The sequence below is a fragment of the Bufo gargarizans genome, chromosome 3, assembly GCF_014858855.1.
Source record: "Bufo gargarizans isolate SCDJY-AF-19 chromosome 3, ASM1485885v1, whole genome shotgun sequence".
NCBI classification, from domain to species: domain Eukaryota; kingdom Metazoa; phylum Chordata; class Amphibia; order Anura; family Bufonidae; genus Bufo; species Bufo gargarizans.
The window spans coordinates 470,025,648-470,043,253 of NC_058082.1; the positions used below are offsets into that span (position 1 = coordinate 470,025,648).

At 46.3% G+C, this 17,606-nt stretch overlaps 1 protein-coding gene across 1 annotated transcript in view; it reads left to right on the forward strand.

Annotated features, from left to right (window-relative positions):
- Positions 1-4,365: 4,365 nt before the first annotated feature.
- The window catches only part of LOC122932372 (transmembrane protein 45B-like), a 50,492-nt gene continuing 37,251 nt past the window's right edge, over positions 4,366-17,606 (forward strand). The window contains exon 1 of the mRNA XM_044286742.1: positions 4,366-4,431. The gene's annotated coding sequence lies outside the window, so the exon portion shown is untranslated. The remainder of the gene's footprint in view (positions 4,432-17,606) is intronic.

A 17,606-nucleotide genomic window follows, 5' to 3' on the forward strand; every position in this document is an offset into this window, starting at 1 on the left:
TTCCCTCCTTGTAAATCTCACATTTGATGATGGATCACAGGTTCTCAATGGGGTTCAGATCAGGTGAACAAGGAGGCCATGTCATTAGATTTTCTTCTTTTATACCCTTTCTTGCCAGCCACGTTTTGGAGTACTTGGACGCGTGTGATGGAGCATTGTCCTGCATGAAAATCATGTTTTTCTTACCTTGCAGACTTCTTCCTGTACCACTGCTTGAAGAAGGTGTCTTCCAGAAACTGGCAGTAGGACTGGGAGTTGAGCTTGACTCCATACTCAACCCAAAAAGGCCCCACAAGCACATCTTTGATGATACCAGCCCAAACCAGTACTCCACCTCCACCTTGCTGGCGTCTGAGTCGGACTGGAGCTCTCTGCCCTTTACCAATCCAGCCATCTGGCCCATCAAGACTCACTCTCATTTCATCAGTCCATAAAACCTTAGAAAAATCAGTCTTGAGATATTTCTTGGCCCAGTCTTGACTTTTTAGCTTGTGTGTCTTGTTCAGTGGTGGTCGTCTTTCAGCCTTTCTTACCTTGGCCATGTCTCTGAGTATTGCACACCTTGTGCTTTTGGGCACTCCAGTGATGTTGCAGCTCTGAAATATGGCCAAACTGGTGGCAAGTGGCATCTTGGCAGCTGCACGCTTGACTTTTCTCAGTTCATGGGCAGTTATTTTGCGCCTTGGTTTTTCCACACTCTTCTTGCGACCCTGTTGACTATTTTGAATGAAACGCTTGATTGTTCGATGATCACGCTTCAGAAGCTTTGCTTCAATCCCTCTGCAAGATATCTCACTATTTTTGACTTTTCTGAGCCTGTCAAGTCCTTCTTTTGACCCATTTTGCCAAAGGAAAGAAAGTTGCCTAATAATTATGCACACCTGATATAGGGTGTTGATGTCATTAGACCACACCCCTTCTCATTACAGAGATGCACATCACCTAATATGCTTAATTGGTAGTAGGCTTTCGAGCCTATACAGCTTGGAGTAAGACAACATGCATAAAGAGGATGATGTGGTCAAAATACTCATTTGCCTAATAATTCTGCACGTAGTGTATTCTGTGAGCAAAAGCCTCACCTTCCAGCTCTGCTTTAATTAACAAACATCAATGGCCCCACTGCGTCTGCTACCTTAAACTGCACACTTTGAAGGTTTGGTCAGTGGTGTCGCGAGGAAAGCAGTTACCGTGATAGATATTATTCTGAGAACTAAGTCGTCCTGTTTTACTACGGAGGAACAAGGCAAGCTGGGTGAACTCTTTTACCTCAGAAAAGTCAGAGATGGCCCATCTGCTCACGAATTATTTTGGAGTGGGAGTTTTCCCTGCAAGACCTACTCCCTGCATCTGTAATTAGCTTCATTTTCCTCTTTCTGAGGAGACAGTAGAGAGGGTTACACCTTCAGAATCCCAGTCAGCAATCCTGCTGAGAAAAGTTTTGTCAGGCAAGTGAGCTTTATTTGTAGTTGACAGAGTTGTGTTAATTTTCCCAAACAAACCCTCATGTGACCTATTCATATACCTCAAAAGAGATGTGGGTCGACGAGTGCAAGTAGTCATATTAAGGAGCTTTAGGATCACTAGAAGACCTCTTTCTCTTTTTAAAGGGGTTTTCTCATCTAAGACAATGGGGGCATATCGTTAGGATATGCCCCCATTGTCTTATAGGTGCGGGTCCCACCGCTGGGACCCGCACCTATATCGAGAACGGAGCCCCGAAAGTGAAGGAGAGCGCACGCTCCCATTCACTTCTATGGGAGAGGCGGGGATTAGCGCTTGGTGGTGGACGGCCCCCGGGAAATCTGGGGTCCTCCAGCCACAGCGCTCCCCGCTCCGTTCTCGATATAGGTGCGGGTCCCAGCGGTGTGGCTGGGGGTATATCCTAGCGATATGACCCTATTGTCTAAGATGGGAATACCCCTTTAAGTATGAATTCCTAACCAGGGGATGAAGCGGAGGAGGAGTGTTCCCTAACATGCCTTGGGGTCCCCTTCTGTGTTTGCGGGGGTGTCCCTATCATCACGGATGCTGCTAAAGAGCAAGTGTCCTGCTCCATTGCCGCTGGAGAAAATTCTGAGGAAAGATGCCGCTCTTATTTTTCTTCACTAGATTTTGCACTTCCAACAGCAAAATGGAGGTGACTGCTGGCACCCATTAGCTCAGGGATCAGCAACCTTCGGCACTCCAGCTGCTGTGAAACTACAACTCCCGGCATGCAAACATGGTCGGCTGCTCTGACAACTCACATAGAAGTTAATAGAGCATTCTGGGAGTTGTAGTTTCAGAACATCTGGAGTTCCGGAGGTTGCCGATCCCTGCATTAGCTGGTTCTAGGTGGCTACCTCCTGACTAACAAAGTCCTCGTCAGCGGCACCCTCCCCCCAACCTTCCTTGAGAATCCCGGAGATCTTTTTTCACCCCAGAAAGAGGACATGTCTGGGAAAAAGAGGATGTATGGTCACCCTAAGTAAGCGCTTGGCAATAATAGCAAATGGCAAATAATATTACCACATACTGTAATTGGCAGACTGGTGATATAGGCAGGTCTGTCACTACTCTTATGCTGTTCTAATTGAGGGCACTTGTAGGGTACAGACACATGTTCATGTTTCCAGGAGTGAATTAAAAAAAGAGAAGTCACATTCCTCAACCAGGAGTCTGCAAAAATGCTTGTACATGCCCTCATCATCTCCCGTCTAGACTACTGTAACATCTTCCTCTGTGGCCTCTCACACTCCTTCAATCTATCCTCGGCTCTGCTGCCTGAATAATCCACATCTCCCCAGATACCCCTCTGCCTCTCCCCTCTGCCAATCCCTTCACTGGCTCCCCATTGCCCTGCAAATTCAGTTTTAAATACTAAATCATACATAACCTGCCCACAACCTGTCCCCTCCTTATATCTCTGACTTGCTTAGGCTTCGTTCACATCACCGTTCAACCTTTCCGTTCTCCTGCTCCGTTTAGGGGCAGGAGAACGGAAAGGACGGATAAGCACATAACTGACACCAAACTGAGTCAAACGGAGCCTGAGGACCCCATAGACTATAATGGGGTACGTTATGTTTCCGCTCAGAACATGATTTTTAAGCGGAGACAAAAGTTGTGCATGCAGGACTTTTGTCTCCGCTTAAAAATCATCTTCTGAGCGGAAACATAACGGGCCCCATTATAGTCTATGGGGTCCTCAGGCTCCGTTTGACTCAGTTTGGTGTCAGTTATGTGCTTATCCGTCCTTTCCGTTCTCCTGCCCCTAAACGGAGCAGGAGAACGGAAAGGCTGAACGGTGATGTGAACGAAGCCTTACCTGATACATCCCCACATGTAATCTCTGATCCTCACAAGATCTCCTTCTCTACTCTCCTTGTATCACCTCTGTGCATCCCCCATACTCTGAAACTCTCTACCCCATCATATTAGACTCACCTACAGGGGAAACCTTCAAAAGAAACCTGAAAACCTACCTCTTCAGGTGAACCTACAACCTACAGTAACCCTGTTGCCACTATACCACCCTATTGACAAGCTTCTACCCTTACCTACTGTGTCCTTTCCCCATCCCTTGTAAATTGTAAGCCTCGTGGGCAAGACCCTCTATTTCTCTGTACCACTTTGTAACTTGTCTTGTTCATGCTTATTTTACTTATTTAATATTATATACGTGCACCCCTTTTCATATGTACAGCGCCATGGAATTAATGGTGCTTTAACAACAACAATAATAATAGTTATAGTTTATGATCTATTACAGATTTTAGCTGCCAAAACTACATCAGGAAACCTGACCGTGTGGTCGTACCCTAACGGTCTGTACCAAGATAAAAACTTACCTTATCCATAAATATCTGGAACCCATATGAATGGAGAGGGTGGTGCATGTGCGCGGCCACTCCATTCTTTCTCTATGGGACTATCGCAGGTAGCAGAGCGCTGCACATTAATTCATCCTAGGGGATATTGACGGTTGATTATCTTTGTTAAGTCGCAATGTTCCCGGAGTGTACCTTCAGTTTGAAAGATGCTGTAAACTGGACAAATGGTGGTGCATCAATGTGGAAGGCAAAAAAAAGATACTGTGTGTTAATGTGCACCTAGAGCTGTCCATCGAGATGTGTTATGTGAATGAGTATAAAACATCCCCTGCCCATACTGCACAAGCACATTTTCCAGTTGACTATCATACTGTAGGACTGCAGTACCTCATGCCTGCCACCAGGGGGGGCGCACCGTACACGTGGAATGTACAGCCAATATGACGGACGGCAGGGAGAACCTACCACAGAGGTCGGTAGTCTCCCCACCCCAGTCCGTCCCCACCAATCACTGCAGCCCATCATGTTGACTCACCGTACTGTACAGTTACAGGCAATGAATTCTGTTGTATGAATCCTATATAGAGGGCTGCGCTGCCTCCGGCACAAAAAAGGGGTGAGTTAACTTTCCCAACTTTGTAAGGGTGTATCCAAGGGTGTATCTAGGCGCTGTACATACACACTGTGTGGAGCCACATGTACACCGCTGTGCTTTATCCTCCTGTTGCTTTCCAAGTTTGCTGGGCTCGGCAATAGATGTTGTTGTATAGAGGCAGAGCTGTGTATGGCACTGTGTGTTATATGACATGCTATGGACATGTATGTGCGGTGTCAGCTGGACATGTATGTGCGGTGTCAGCTGGACATGTATGTGCGGTGCAGGCGCTGACTCCCGCACGTACTTGATGCCGGCAGTCTCCTCCCTGTGATGTGTGCACAGATTACTGCTGTATCCAGGACTGGGGCAGGGGCCACAGGAGGGAAAAGGTGTGGATTTATTTATTTGTTTATAATGTAGTTGTTTATTTCTAATGTATTTATTTATAATTTATTATACTGATTATAATAAACATGGGCTATACAGGGCTGCAGGTAGGAGTGACAGGTTTTTGTCCCTAATATTTATACCTGAGGACCGAGGTAAGTACATAGGTTGTTGGGGGAGCGTTAGAGGTTGGTGGTTGCATTATTATACTATACTATTATATACTACCTGTCTATATTTATTTGAAGCAGCACAGTGATGAAGAGAAAAACTAAAAATGTTTTAAAAATTTACAAAAAGAAAGGTAAGTGGGTGCACGCTTTCAGGGAGATAGAATCCGGACCCTCACCAGTCCATGAACACCACAAGGAAGGCAGCACTCCAGTGGGAATCCAGTGTTAGCAACCCTTCAGCTGCTCAATGCTTGAAAACAACTTTTCCATTGTTTCCTGCACCATAAAGGGGTTCTCCTTTTTATATTTCTTGTCTCTCTAGAAAAGGGATGGACAACCTGCGGCTCTCCAGCTGTTGTAAAACTACAATTCCCACCATGCCCTGCTGTAGGCTGATAGCTGTAGTCAGTCTGGGCATGCTGGGAGTTGTAGTTTTACAACAGCTAGAGAGCCGCAGGTTGGCCCTCCCTACTCTAGATCGTCCGTCTTGGAGGTCTGGGATGGGTTGGGGTCTTACTGGGTTTAAATTTTGTGGAATTTTGTATGGATTGTGTGACTTGTGTTGTATAATGGAAAGATTAAATTAGAAAATAAATAAATAAATAAATAAATAAAGAGGTTCTCCAGGATTGATTTACAATTGATTGCTGTCCCTTTCAGAGCTTCCTGGGGGCGTTAGTGAGGCTCCCCACCTCAGCTCTGCAAGTGGACAGACAGAATTGCTCCAATTCTAGGACAGAAGCTGGCGGCCATTGTAAATCATTCCTGGAGAACCCCTATAAGGACAGTTTAGGCAGCTGCCCCCTACCCAAATATTGTACGACGGTGTCCATAACCATCTGCTTCTGAGAATGGTGCCTCATTATATCATACAGGAAACCATTCAGAGTGTATTTAGCTTACAGTGCACCTAGGGCTGAAACGATTACTCAATTGAATCTGGGGGGCAGCTGGTGGCACTGAGGGGGCAGCTGGTGGCACTGGGGGGCAGCTGATGGCACTGAGGGGGCAGCTGATGGCATGGGGGAACCTGATTGCATGGGGGGGAAGCTGATGGCACGGGGGGGGGGGGGGCTGATACATTTTTATAAAGAAAAACATTCTTTTAATTTGTTTTTTGGTATTGGAGTACTTGATTAATCGTTAGATTAATCGATAGAATACTCAATTACAGAAATAGTCGATAGCTGCAGCCCTAAGTGCACTGTTACTTTACCATAGAGCAGCCATCTAGCAGAAATGGTGGGATCAGCCTGTAGTATGATGTATATGGTCAGCGCCCAACTCTCCCCCAACAGATGAGAAGGATTGGGGTGAACTGAATATTTTTGCCCTATCATATTGCTCTCTCAGGAGATAAGTCGGCCTTCTTCCTCTCTACCCATTGACAATGCATACTGTACGTGCTTGGCCAAACTGAATGATCGTCTAGCCGTGCTGTTGAATGTGTATGGCCAGCTTTAGGATATGTTTACACATAGTGAATAAACAGTGCTTTTTGGGCTGGATTTGGGAGTGAAAAACCCACAGCATATTTCAGAGCCGACCAATAAACCTTTATTCATTTTTTTTTTTTTTTTACTTTTTTCTTATTTTTTTCACCCTAAGTGACTATAGAAAGCAATCATAAAATTCCCATGTCTATTCTTTAATGGATTTTTATCCATTACAGAATTCATTATATTCCGATGCAGTGCTGCCACCTGCAGGCCTGTGTTGGAATATACCAGTGATAGACCAGAGCCTGCTTGAGGCTCCGATGCCTATCACTATAAGGTAACAGCTTCCCCGATCTCAGCTGAGGGAAGCTGTGTCCGGAGCATGCATCTCCTGCATTTGCACCACTCAGATGCTGTGGTCTCAGGGGTTTAATGTCTGTGATTGACATTATCACTGATCACAGACTCTAGCCCTAGGCCTCTGTTTAAGTGAGTGCCATATTTAAGGTACATGTACAGCACTGGTCACCAAGGGGTTAAAGGGGTTGTCTAAGGATAGACATTCGTGGCATGTATTGTGATATGCTGGCAAAATCCCATCAGTGGGGATCTTACCACTATGACCTCAATGATCACAGGAGCAATGTGACATGTACTGGTCCACTTAGTTTCCTGTTAGCTCTGCTCAACTTTTTCTTGACAGTCACATGGTCAGCCATTGACTATAATTGAACTATACGGCCTCTAAATGAAGCGGAGTAGAGCTGACAGGAGTGACATGACGCTTTCGGATCTCAATAAGTTGGACATTGGTGGCATAACCTTGTGATATGACCAATGTCTATCGTGAGATGGGACATTCCCACCTCAACATTTATGGTGTGTCCACAGGTATGCCATAATATCTGATAGACGTGGGGTCCACCTTAGGCTACTTTCACATCTGCGTTTTCCCTTTCCGCTATTGAAATCCATCATAGGATCTCAATAGCGGGGGGAAAACGCTTCCGTTTTGTCCCCATGAACGAAATGGAATGCACCAGAATGAATTCCATTCCGTTTGGATGCATCACCATTGCAAGCAGAGTTTTTCTGTCCGCGATGTGGTGGGAAGCAAGATGGATCCGTCATGACTCACAATGTAAGTCAAGGGGGATGGATCCGTTTTCTTGGACACAATAGAAAACGGATCCGTCCCACGTTGACTTTCAATAGTGTTCATGACGGATCTGTCTTGGCTATTTTAGAGATAATACAACCGGATCCGTTCATGACGGATGCAGACGGTTGTATTATCGTGCCGGAAGCGGTTTTGCTGATCCCTGCCGGATCCAGCAAAAACGTTGGTGTGAAAGTAGCCTTCCAAACAATATCTGGATGTACTAAACCAGTGCCAGCACTGTATGTATACTAGATCAATAAAAGAGGAAAAAAGACATACAAAATCATCTACGAAGAAGCCCAAGTTTCCAATGAAAACTCTGTTCTCCGCCTGTACATCGACACCCAGAAGATAGAAAGTCGTACTCGTTTTTTCATCTTTGGAGGCCTTATCACCTTGTTTCTCTGAAGGATAATCTATCCGTGCGAAGCTTCTCATAAACAATAGTTCAAAGTTTACACATGGAACATATGACTCTCATAGATCACATTGGGGAGTGGCACCACATGGATGACTACCTGTCATATGCGATGGGTTGAGAAACATTTACTTAAATGAAAGTTTCCAACGAAAAAGTTAAAATTGCACAATACTAGTAAATCGTTGCTTAGTTCAGTAGCAAAGGTTTATGATCATATTTAGTTTTGTTGTGGCAGCCATTTTTGTAAAAGAGACAAGAGGTACATGTAAATGTAAATCCCTAAACCTGAGGTCAGTAACATGCGGCACTGCAGCTGTTATGAAACTACAACTCTCAGCATGCACACTTTTGCACACAAGATTGGCATCCGCGTCCGTGGTCATAGGCTACTTTTACACAGACGGATCCGCAGATCCGTCTGCATAAAAGCTTTTTCAGAGCAGAGTTTTCACTTCGTGAAAACTCAGATCCGACAGTATATTCTAACACAGAGGCGTTCCCATGGTGATAGGGACGCTTCAGGTTAGAATATACTAGAAGAACTGTGTACATGACTGCCCCCTGCTGTCAGATCCCCCCCCTGTATTTAACACATTGGTGGCCAGTGCGGCCGGGCCCCCCTCCCTCCCCTGTAGTTAACTCATTGGTGGCCAGTGCGGCCGCCCCCCCCCCCTCCCTCCCCTGTAGTTAACTCATTGGCGGCCAGTGCGGCCGGCCCCCCCTCCCTCCCCTGTAGTACTGTAGAGTCATTGGTGGCCAGTGGGCCCCCCCTCCCTCCCCCTCCTAATTAAAATCTCCCCCCTTATCATTGGTGGCAGCGGAGAGTACCGATCGAAGTCCCAGTTTAATCGCTGGGGCTCCGATCGGTAACCCCCCCTCTCTCCCCCTCCTAATTAAAATCTCCCCCCCCTATCATTGGTGGCAGCAGAGAGTACCGATCGGAGTCCCAATTTAATCGCTGGGGCTCCGATCGGTAACCATGGCAACCAGGACGCTACTGCAGTCCCGGTTACCATGGTTACTTAGCAATTTGTAGAAGCATTATACTTACCTGCGAGCTGCGATGTCTGTGTCTGGCTGGTTACCGATCAGAGCCCCAGCGATTAAATTGGGACTCCGATCGGTACTCTCTGCTGCCACCAATGATAGGGGGGGAGATTTTAATGAATCTACGGTACTACAGGGGAGGGAGGGGGGGGGCGGCCGCACTGGCCACCAATGAGTTAACTACAGGGGAGGGAGGGGGGGCCGGCCACACTGGCCACCAATGAGTTAACTACAGGGGAGAGAGGGGGGGCCGGCCGCACTGGCCACCAATGTGTTAAATACAGGGGGCAGTCATGTACACAGTTCTTTTAGTATATTCTAACCTGAAGCGTCCCCGTCACTATGGGAACGCCTCTGTGTTAGAATATACTGTCGGATCTGAGTTTTCACGAAGTGAAAACTCTGCTCTGAAAAAGCTTTTATGCAGACGGATCTGCGGATCTGTCTGTGTAAAAGTAGCCTACGGCCACGGACGCGGATGCCAATCTTGTGTGCATCCGTGTTTTTTCACGGAACCCATTGACTTGAATGGGTCCGTGAACCGTTGTCCATCCAAAAAATAGGACAGGTCCTATTTTTTTGACGGACAGGAAACACGGATCACGGATGCGGCTGCAAAACGGTGCATTTTCCGATTTTTCCAAGGACCCATTGAAAGTCAGTGGGTCCGCGAAAGAAAAACGGAAAACGGCACAACGGCCACGGATGCACACAACGGTCGTGTGGATGAGGCCTTAGGCTGAGTTCACACTTCAGTTATTTGGTCAGTTATTTCCATCAGTTATTGTCGGCCAAAACCAGATGTGGGTCAAAAGCACAGAACAGATGCAGATCTTTCCCTTATACCTTATCTTTGAGTAGCTTCACTACGGGTTGTGGCTCACAATAAGGGCTCATGCACACGAACATATGCGTCATCCGAAGTCGCTTAGTTCAATTCATATTAATATTGTACAGAGATCTGTCACTGTACCGTATTAAAATGTATGGGCTCTTAGGAGCCAAAGTCAGTTATTTGCAGTCGCGCGAGACTTTGTTGAATATCTTCGGTAGTTGATTTTTAAAGTGAAAAACCACTTTAAAACTTGGACTCAGCTTCGGTTCCGAAGTACCAGTTGGCCATACATTTTAATGCTATACAGAGACGGATCTCCGTACACCATTAATTCGAAGTTTTGAACGAAGCGACTTCGGATGTAGCATCTGAAGCTCACTTCGCTCATCACTAGTTTTAATATATGCAAATGAGCCGCTAGGCGTTGCCGTTACACCTAGAGGCTCTTATTTCTCTGCAACTCCTGCACCCTCTGCACTTTGATTGACAGGGCCAGGCAGTGAAATCATGATCACACCTGGCTCATTTGCATATATTAACCCCTTCCCAAACAGGGACTTTAAACATGAATTCGCGAGTGGGCACCATAGCCGCCAGGTGCCTGCTGTTTCATACAAATAAATTCGACGACCGGCGGTTTCTTTTAACCCTTTAGATGCCGTGGTCAAACGTGAACATGGCATCTGAATGCTCTTAAAGCCTGAAGCGAGCACTTTCGGGTGTGCTCCCCCCTGCGGAGATTAAGGCTAGGTCTACACGACGACATTTGTCGTGCGACAGATAGGGCGCAACATTTGTCGTGCGACATTTTGTTGCACTAATGTCGCGCGACAATTTTTATAATGGCAGTCTATGGTGTCGCGCTGCAACATGGGACATGCTGCGACTGCGACGCAACAGTCGCAGAAAAATCCATCTCGAATGGATTTTTTGCGACTGTTGCGTTGCAGTCACAGCATGTTGTATGTTGCAGTGTGACACCATAGACTGCCATTATAAAAATTGTCGCGCGAGATTAGTGCAACAAAATGTTGCGCGACAAATGTCGTCGTGTAGACCTAGCCTTAGGGAGCAAGATGCATTGTGTGACAGCTTCAGTTCTTCGGAATGAACTGAAGCTGCCGCACATTAGTTCCTCTGGAGCCCCTGCCTGTGGCAGGGCTCTACAGGAATACATTGAAACTCCCATAAACTCCAATGCTAATGGATTGGAGTGTATGAGAGAAGCAATCTGATGATTGCTTGTATAAAATATATAAAAAAAAAAAATGTTTTAAAAAATAAAACAGTTAAAAAAAAATCAAAAAATTCAAATCACCCCCTTTCTGCGAAATGTAAATAAATAAATGTAAACATAAAAAAAAATTACACATCATGGGTACTGCCGCATACGAAAACGCCTGTACTATTTAATTATAAAAATATTTTCCCATGCGGCAAATGGCGAAATGGAAAAAAAAAAAGTAAAAATGGCCAATTTGACGTTTTTGGTTGCTTCTCCTCCCACAAAATAATTTGACAAAAAGTACCCCAGAATGGTATCAATGAAAAGCACAGATCATCCTGCAAAAATGAGCCCTCACACAGCTCTGTACATATGTACAAAAAAATTAAAGGGGTCAGAATATGGCAATGAAAAGAAAAAAATACTTTTTTCTCAACGTTTTTATTTTCTTTTAGTATTAAAATGCAAGAAAAACTATACATATGTGGTATCTAGGGCTGAAATTAAGCGTCTCACTCACCGCTTCCGTGTCCTCCAGAGGCCAGAGAGGCAGGACTGAGCCGGCCGGCACAGAGGAGGGAGGAGGAGGGAGTCCCTCCCTCCCCACTGTGCGCGGCTGCTGCTGAACACCAATGAGGACAGAGTAGGAGGAGGAGGGGAGGGACTGTGGCCACTGCGCCACCAATGAATGTGCCGGCCATATCCTACAGGGTCCCCCTCCTCCCCCCCATCATTGATGGCAGTTTGCAGTTCCGATCGGAGCCCCAGCAGTGTAATGCTGGGGCTCTGATCGGTTACCATGGCAGCCAGGACGCTACTGAAGTCCTGGCTGCCATGGTATGTTAGTGAGCAGAGAGCAGCATTATACTCACGTGCGCTGTGGCCGCCGGTCGCTCCTTCTTCTGTCTGTGCGGCGGATTGCTAATGCTGTAAGCATTAGCAATGCGCCGCACAGACCTATGAGAAGGAGCGACCGGCGGCCACAGCGCACGTGAGTATAATGCTGCTCTCTGCTCACTAACATACCATGGCAGCCAGGACTTCAGTAGCGTGACTCCTGGCTGCCATGGTAACCGATCGGAGCCCCAGCATTACACTGCTGGGGCTCCGATCGGAACTGCAAACTGCCACCAATGATGGGGGGGAGGAGGGGGACCCTGTGGCCACTGCCACCAATGATTAATACTGGGGAGGGGGTGGGGGGGTTGCGTTACCAGAAGGGGCAGGCAGATCAGAGGCTGGGGGGAGGCAGATCAGAGGCTGGGGGCAGGCAGATCAGAGGCTGGGGGGAGGGGGGGAGGCAGATCAGAGGCTGGGGGGGAGGCAGATCAGAGGCTGGGGGCAGGCAGATCAGAGGCTGGGGGGAGGGGGGGAGGCAGATCAGAGGCTGGGGGGGAGGCAGATCAGAGGCTGGGGGGAGGCAGATCAGAGGCTGGGGGGGAGGCAGATCAGAGGCTGGGGGGAGGCAGATCAGAGGCTGGGGGGGAGGCAGATCAGAGGCTGGGGGGGAGGCAGATCAGAGGCTGGGGGGGAGGCAGATCAGAGGCTGGGGGCAGGCAGATCAGAGGCTGGGGGGGAGGCAGATCAGAGGCTGGGGGGGAGGCAGATCAGAGGCTGGGGCAGGCAGATCAGAGGCTGGGGGCAGGCAGATGGAGAGAGAGTGGTTAATGGAGGCTGCAGGCACCACCTTGGCATGTATAAAGTTATTGGTTTAGAGAGGGGTTAATGAAGGCACCTCCAAGGTGCTTTCATTAACCTCTTCAAACCAATAACTTTATACATGCCTAATGCCAAGGTGCTTCCATTAACCCCTCCAAACCCAATGGGCATGTATAAAGTTATTGGTTTGGAGGGGTTAATGGAAGCACCTTGGCATTAGGCATGTATAAAGTTATTAACCCCTTCAAACCAATAACTTTATACATACCTAATTACGTACGTTATTTTAAGTAGCTTTTTCTTATTAGATTACTCGATGAATCGAGAAATATAATCGATAGAATACTCGATTACAAAAATATTTGTTTACTGCAGCCCTAGTGGTATCGTCGTAATCGTACTGACCTGGAGAATGAAATTAATAGATCAGTTTTATCATATAGGGAACACTGTAAAAACAAAACCCATAAAACTGTTGTGGAATCTTTTTCCAATTTCACCCCATTTGGAATTTTTTTCCAGCTCCCCACTGCATCATATGCATTATAAAATGGTGGAATTAGAAAGTGCAACTTTTCCGCAAAAAACAAGCCCTCATATGGATATGTGAACTGAAAAATAAAAAAGTTATCTCCCCAGAAAGGCAGGAAGTGAAAACCAAAAACGCAAAAAGTGAAAAACCGTCCAGGGTTGGAAGGTAGTGTTGAACGAAGCGAGCTACATCCAAAGTTGCTTTGTTCAAAACTTTGCATTAAGGCCTCTTGCACACAACCGTATTTATTTTTCTGCATTTTGCGGTCCGTTTTTCACGGATCCGTTGTTCCTTTTTTGTTTCCGTTGTGTTTCCATTTCCGTTCTCTTTCCGTTCCGTATTTCCGCAAAAACATCTCTGAATGGATGTGTTCCGTATGCACTCCGTATTTTTTGCTGACCCTTTGACCCATTTTTTTTACTCACGTGCGCTGTGGCCGCCGGTCGCTCCTTCTTCTGTCTGTGCGGCGGATTGCTAATGCTGTAAGCATTAGCAATGCGCCGCACAGACCTATGAGAAGGAGCGACCGGCAGCCACAGTGCACGTGAGTATAATGCTGCTCTCTGCTCACTAACATACCATGGCAGCCAGGACTTCAGTAGCGTGACTCCTGGCTGCCATGGTAACCGATCGGAGCCCCAGCATTACACTGCTGGGGCTCCGATCGGAACTGCAAACTGCCACCAATGATGGGGGGGAGGAGGGGGACCCTGTGGCCACTGCCACCAATGATTAATACTGGGGAGGGGGTGGGGGGGGTTGCGTTACCAGAAGGGGCAGGCAGATCAGAGGCTGGGGGGAGGGGGGGGCAGATCAGAGGCTGGGGCGAGGCAGATCAGAGGCTGGGGGAGGGGGGCAGGCAGATCAGAGGCTGGGGGAGGGGGGAGGAAGATCAGAGGCTGGGGGGGAGGCAGATCAGAGGCTGGGGGGAGGCAGATCAGAGGCTGGGGGGGAGGCAGATCAGAGGCTGGGGGGGAGGCAGATCAGAGGCTGGGGGGGAGGCAGATCAGAGGCTGGGGGGAGGCAGATCAGAGGCTGGGGGGGAGGCAGATCAGAGGCTGGGGGGGAGGCAGATCAGAGGCTGGGGGGGAGGCAGATCAGAGGCTGGGGGCAGGCAGATCAGAGGCTGGGGGCAGGCAGATGGAGAGAGAGTGGTTAATGGAGGCTGCAGGCACCACCTTGGCATGTATAAAGTTATTGGTTTAGAGAGGGGTTAATGAAGGCACCTCCAAGGTGCTTTCATTAACCTCTTCAAACCAATACCTTTATACATGCCTAATGCCAAGGTGCTTCCATTAACCCCTCCAAACCCAATGGGCATGTATAAAGTTATTGGTTTGGAGGGGTTAATGGAAGCACCTTGGCATTAGGCATGTATAAAGTTATTAACCCCTTCAAACCAATAACTTTATACATACCTAATTACGTACGTTATTTTAAGTAGCTTTTTCTTATTAGATTACTCGATGAATCGAGAAATATAATCGATAGAATACTCGATTACAAAAATATTTGTTTACTGCAGCCCTAGTGGTATCGTCGTAATCGTACTGACCTGGAGAATGAAATTAATAGATCAGTTTTATCATATAGGGAACACTGTAAAAACAAAACCCATAAAACTGTTGTGAAATCTTTTTCCAATTTCACCCCATTTGGAATTTTTTTCCAGCTCCCCACTGCATCATATGCATTATAAAATGGTGGAATTAGAAAGTGCAACTTTTCCGCAAAAAACAAGCCCTCATATGGATATGTGAACTGAAAAATAAAAAAGTTATCTCCCCAGAAAGGCAGGAAGTGAAAACCAAAAACGCAAAAAGTGAAAAACCGTCCAGGGTTGGAAGGTAGTGTTGAACGAAGCGAGCTACATCCAAAGTTGCTTTGTTCAAAACTTCGCATTAAGGCCTCTTGCACACAACCGTATTTATTTTTCTGTATTTTGCGGTCCGTTTTTCACGGATCCGTTGTTCCTTTTTTGTTTCCGTTGTGTTTCCATTTCCGTTCTCTTTCCGTTCCGTATTTCCGCAAAAACATCTCTGAATGGATGTGTTCCGTATGCATTCCGTATTTTTTGCTGACCCTTTGACTTGAATGGAGCAACAGAACGTTACTTGCTGGCAATAATAGGACAAGTTCTATCTTTTAGCGCAACGGATATACGGAAATGGAATGCACACGGAGTACATTCCGTTTTTTGGCATACGGACCGCAAATGGAATCCGCAAGAAGGGAAACGGAACTAAAATACATTTGTATGCAAGAGGCCTAATACTGTATGGATCTCCGTGCAGTATTAGAATGTATGGGCTTCGATGAGTCGAAGTTATTCATGAAGTCGCACGTAATTAATTTTTAAAGTGGAAAACCACTTGAAAACTAACTCGGCTTCGGTTCCGAGGTACCAGTTAGAACCGAGTGCGATTTTAGGTTTTCCACTTTCAAAAACAATTACCGAGTCATTCAACGAATAACTTAAGCTACTTTCACACTCGCGTTTTGTGCAGATCCGTTACAATAATACAACCGTCTGCATCCGTTCAGAACGGATCCGTTTGTATTATCTTTAACATAGCCAAGACGGATCCGTCATGAACACCATTGAAAGTCAATGGAGGACGGATCCGTTTTCTATTGTGCCAGACTGTGTCAGTGAAAATGGACCCGTTCCTATTGACTTACATTGTGTGCCAGGACGGATCCGTTTGGCTCAGTTTCATCAGACAGACACCAAAATGCTACAAGCAGCGTTTATGTGTCCGTCTCCGAAGCAGAATGGAGACTGATCGGAGGCAAACTGATGCCTTCTGAACGGATCCTTTTCCATTCATAATGCATTAGGGCAAAACTGATCCGTTTTGGACCGATTGAGAGAGTCCTGAACGGATCTCAAAAACGGAAAGCCAAAACTCCAGTGTGAAAGTAGCCTTACTTAGCATCCGAAGCTCGCTACTCTCATTACTACTGGAGGCGTTAAAACATTTTTCTCAGCAATGAGTGCACATGGGACCAACACAGATGCCTTCACACATGCAACAGTGAGTTTCTTAGGTGCAGTCAATATGGGAGAATGGTTTAACCCTTTCAGGGCCCTTATGTCTCTCCTTCCAGGTATTAAAGTAGAGAAAACTGGTAGGCGGTGCAAGTAATACAAGCAGCATATTGCACTAAGCCGTCTGCCTGATTTCTGGTGCATAGTAACACAAGAGGAAAGCTGAAGGAAAAGCATTAAGTCATATTTGTGCCTTGTACATCAACCCCTTTTACAAATAAACCAGGCCAAACAGATCAGACTTTGAGACACGTTGAAACGTTTTCACAATGCAGCCTCTTATACGTTTCCAGTATCCACGCACCTCCACGTACTGGGAGCTCTCTAAAGTCACAGCCAGAAGCAGAGGGCCGGATTGCGGATGCACATGGCCATGCCTATAGGGTTGAGACTAGAATGGAGTTGTTACAATGAGGTCCTCCCCCTGGAGTCAGTAATCTAGCCTGTTCAGTGTAGAGCAGGCTAGAATGGAGTTGTTAGGAGGAGGTCCTCCTCCTGGAGTCAGAAATCTAGTCTGTTCACTATAAAGCAGGCTAGAATGGAGTTGTTAGGAGGAGGTCCTCCTCCTGGAGTCAGAAATCTAGTCTGTTCACTATAAAGCAGGCTAGAATGGAGTTGTTAGGAGGAGGTCCTCCTGTTCTTCATGTTACTTATTATATTCTTTGCATTCTTAATTCTGGAAACTGTTTTACTAGATTTATGAATTTCCTACATCATTTTTTCATATATATTTTTATTGATGCAATAGAAAAAATTCCATTCTGCTTGTTTTCACCAATACATAAAAATAGAACTAAGGGGTCATTTATTTTCAAATATATACGACCTTTTAGTGTATATTTGGTGCAGATTTTTTCTCAAAGGTGATTTGCGGCAAAATCTAAGACTTCTTCCCCTTCCAAGTCACTTACACCAGTTCTAAATAAGGAGGAATGGCAGGGAAGGGTGGCCCGGCTCATTTATCATTTCCTACACCAATGATGTAATTCTAAGCCGACATAATCAAATTCAGAGTTTTACAGTTGTGTTCACACAGCGCGGCCATTTTTTGTTAAAACTCTCATTAATGGCTGTGTGGTTTTGCCAATAAAACACAAGTGTCAATCAAAATACCACTTCTAAAACCACGCCGACCGCTTGAGCACACCCTTCATGTATTTTAATTTCACAGTTTTATCTGCCACAGCCGACTAGATTAAGGACTTCTCAGAGAGGACCAATATTAACTCAATAAGCCACAGCAAATACAGGAGGACCTCCT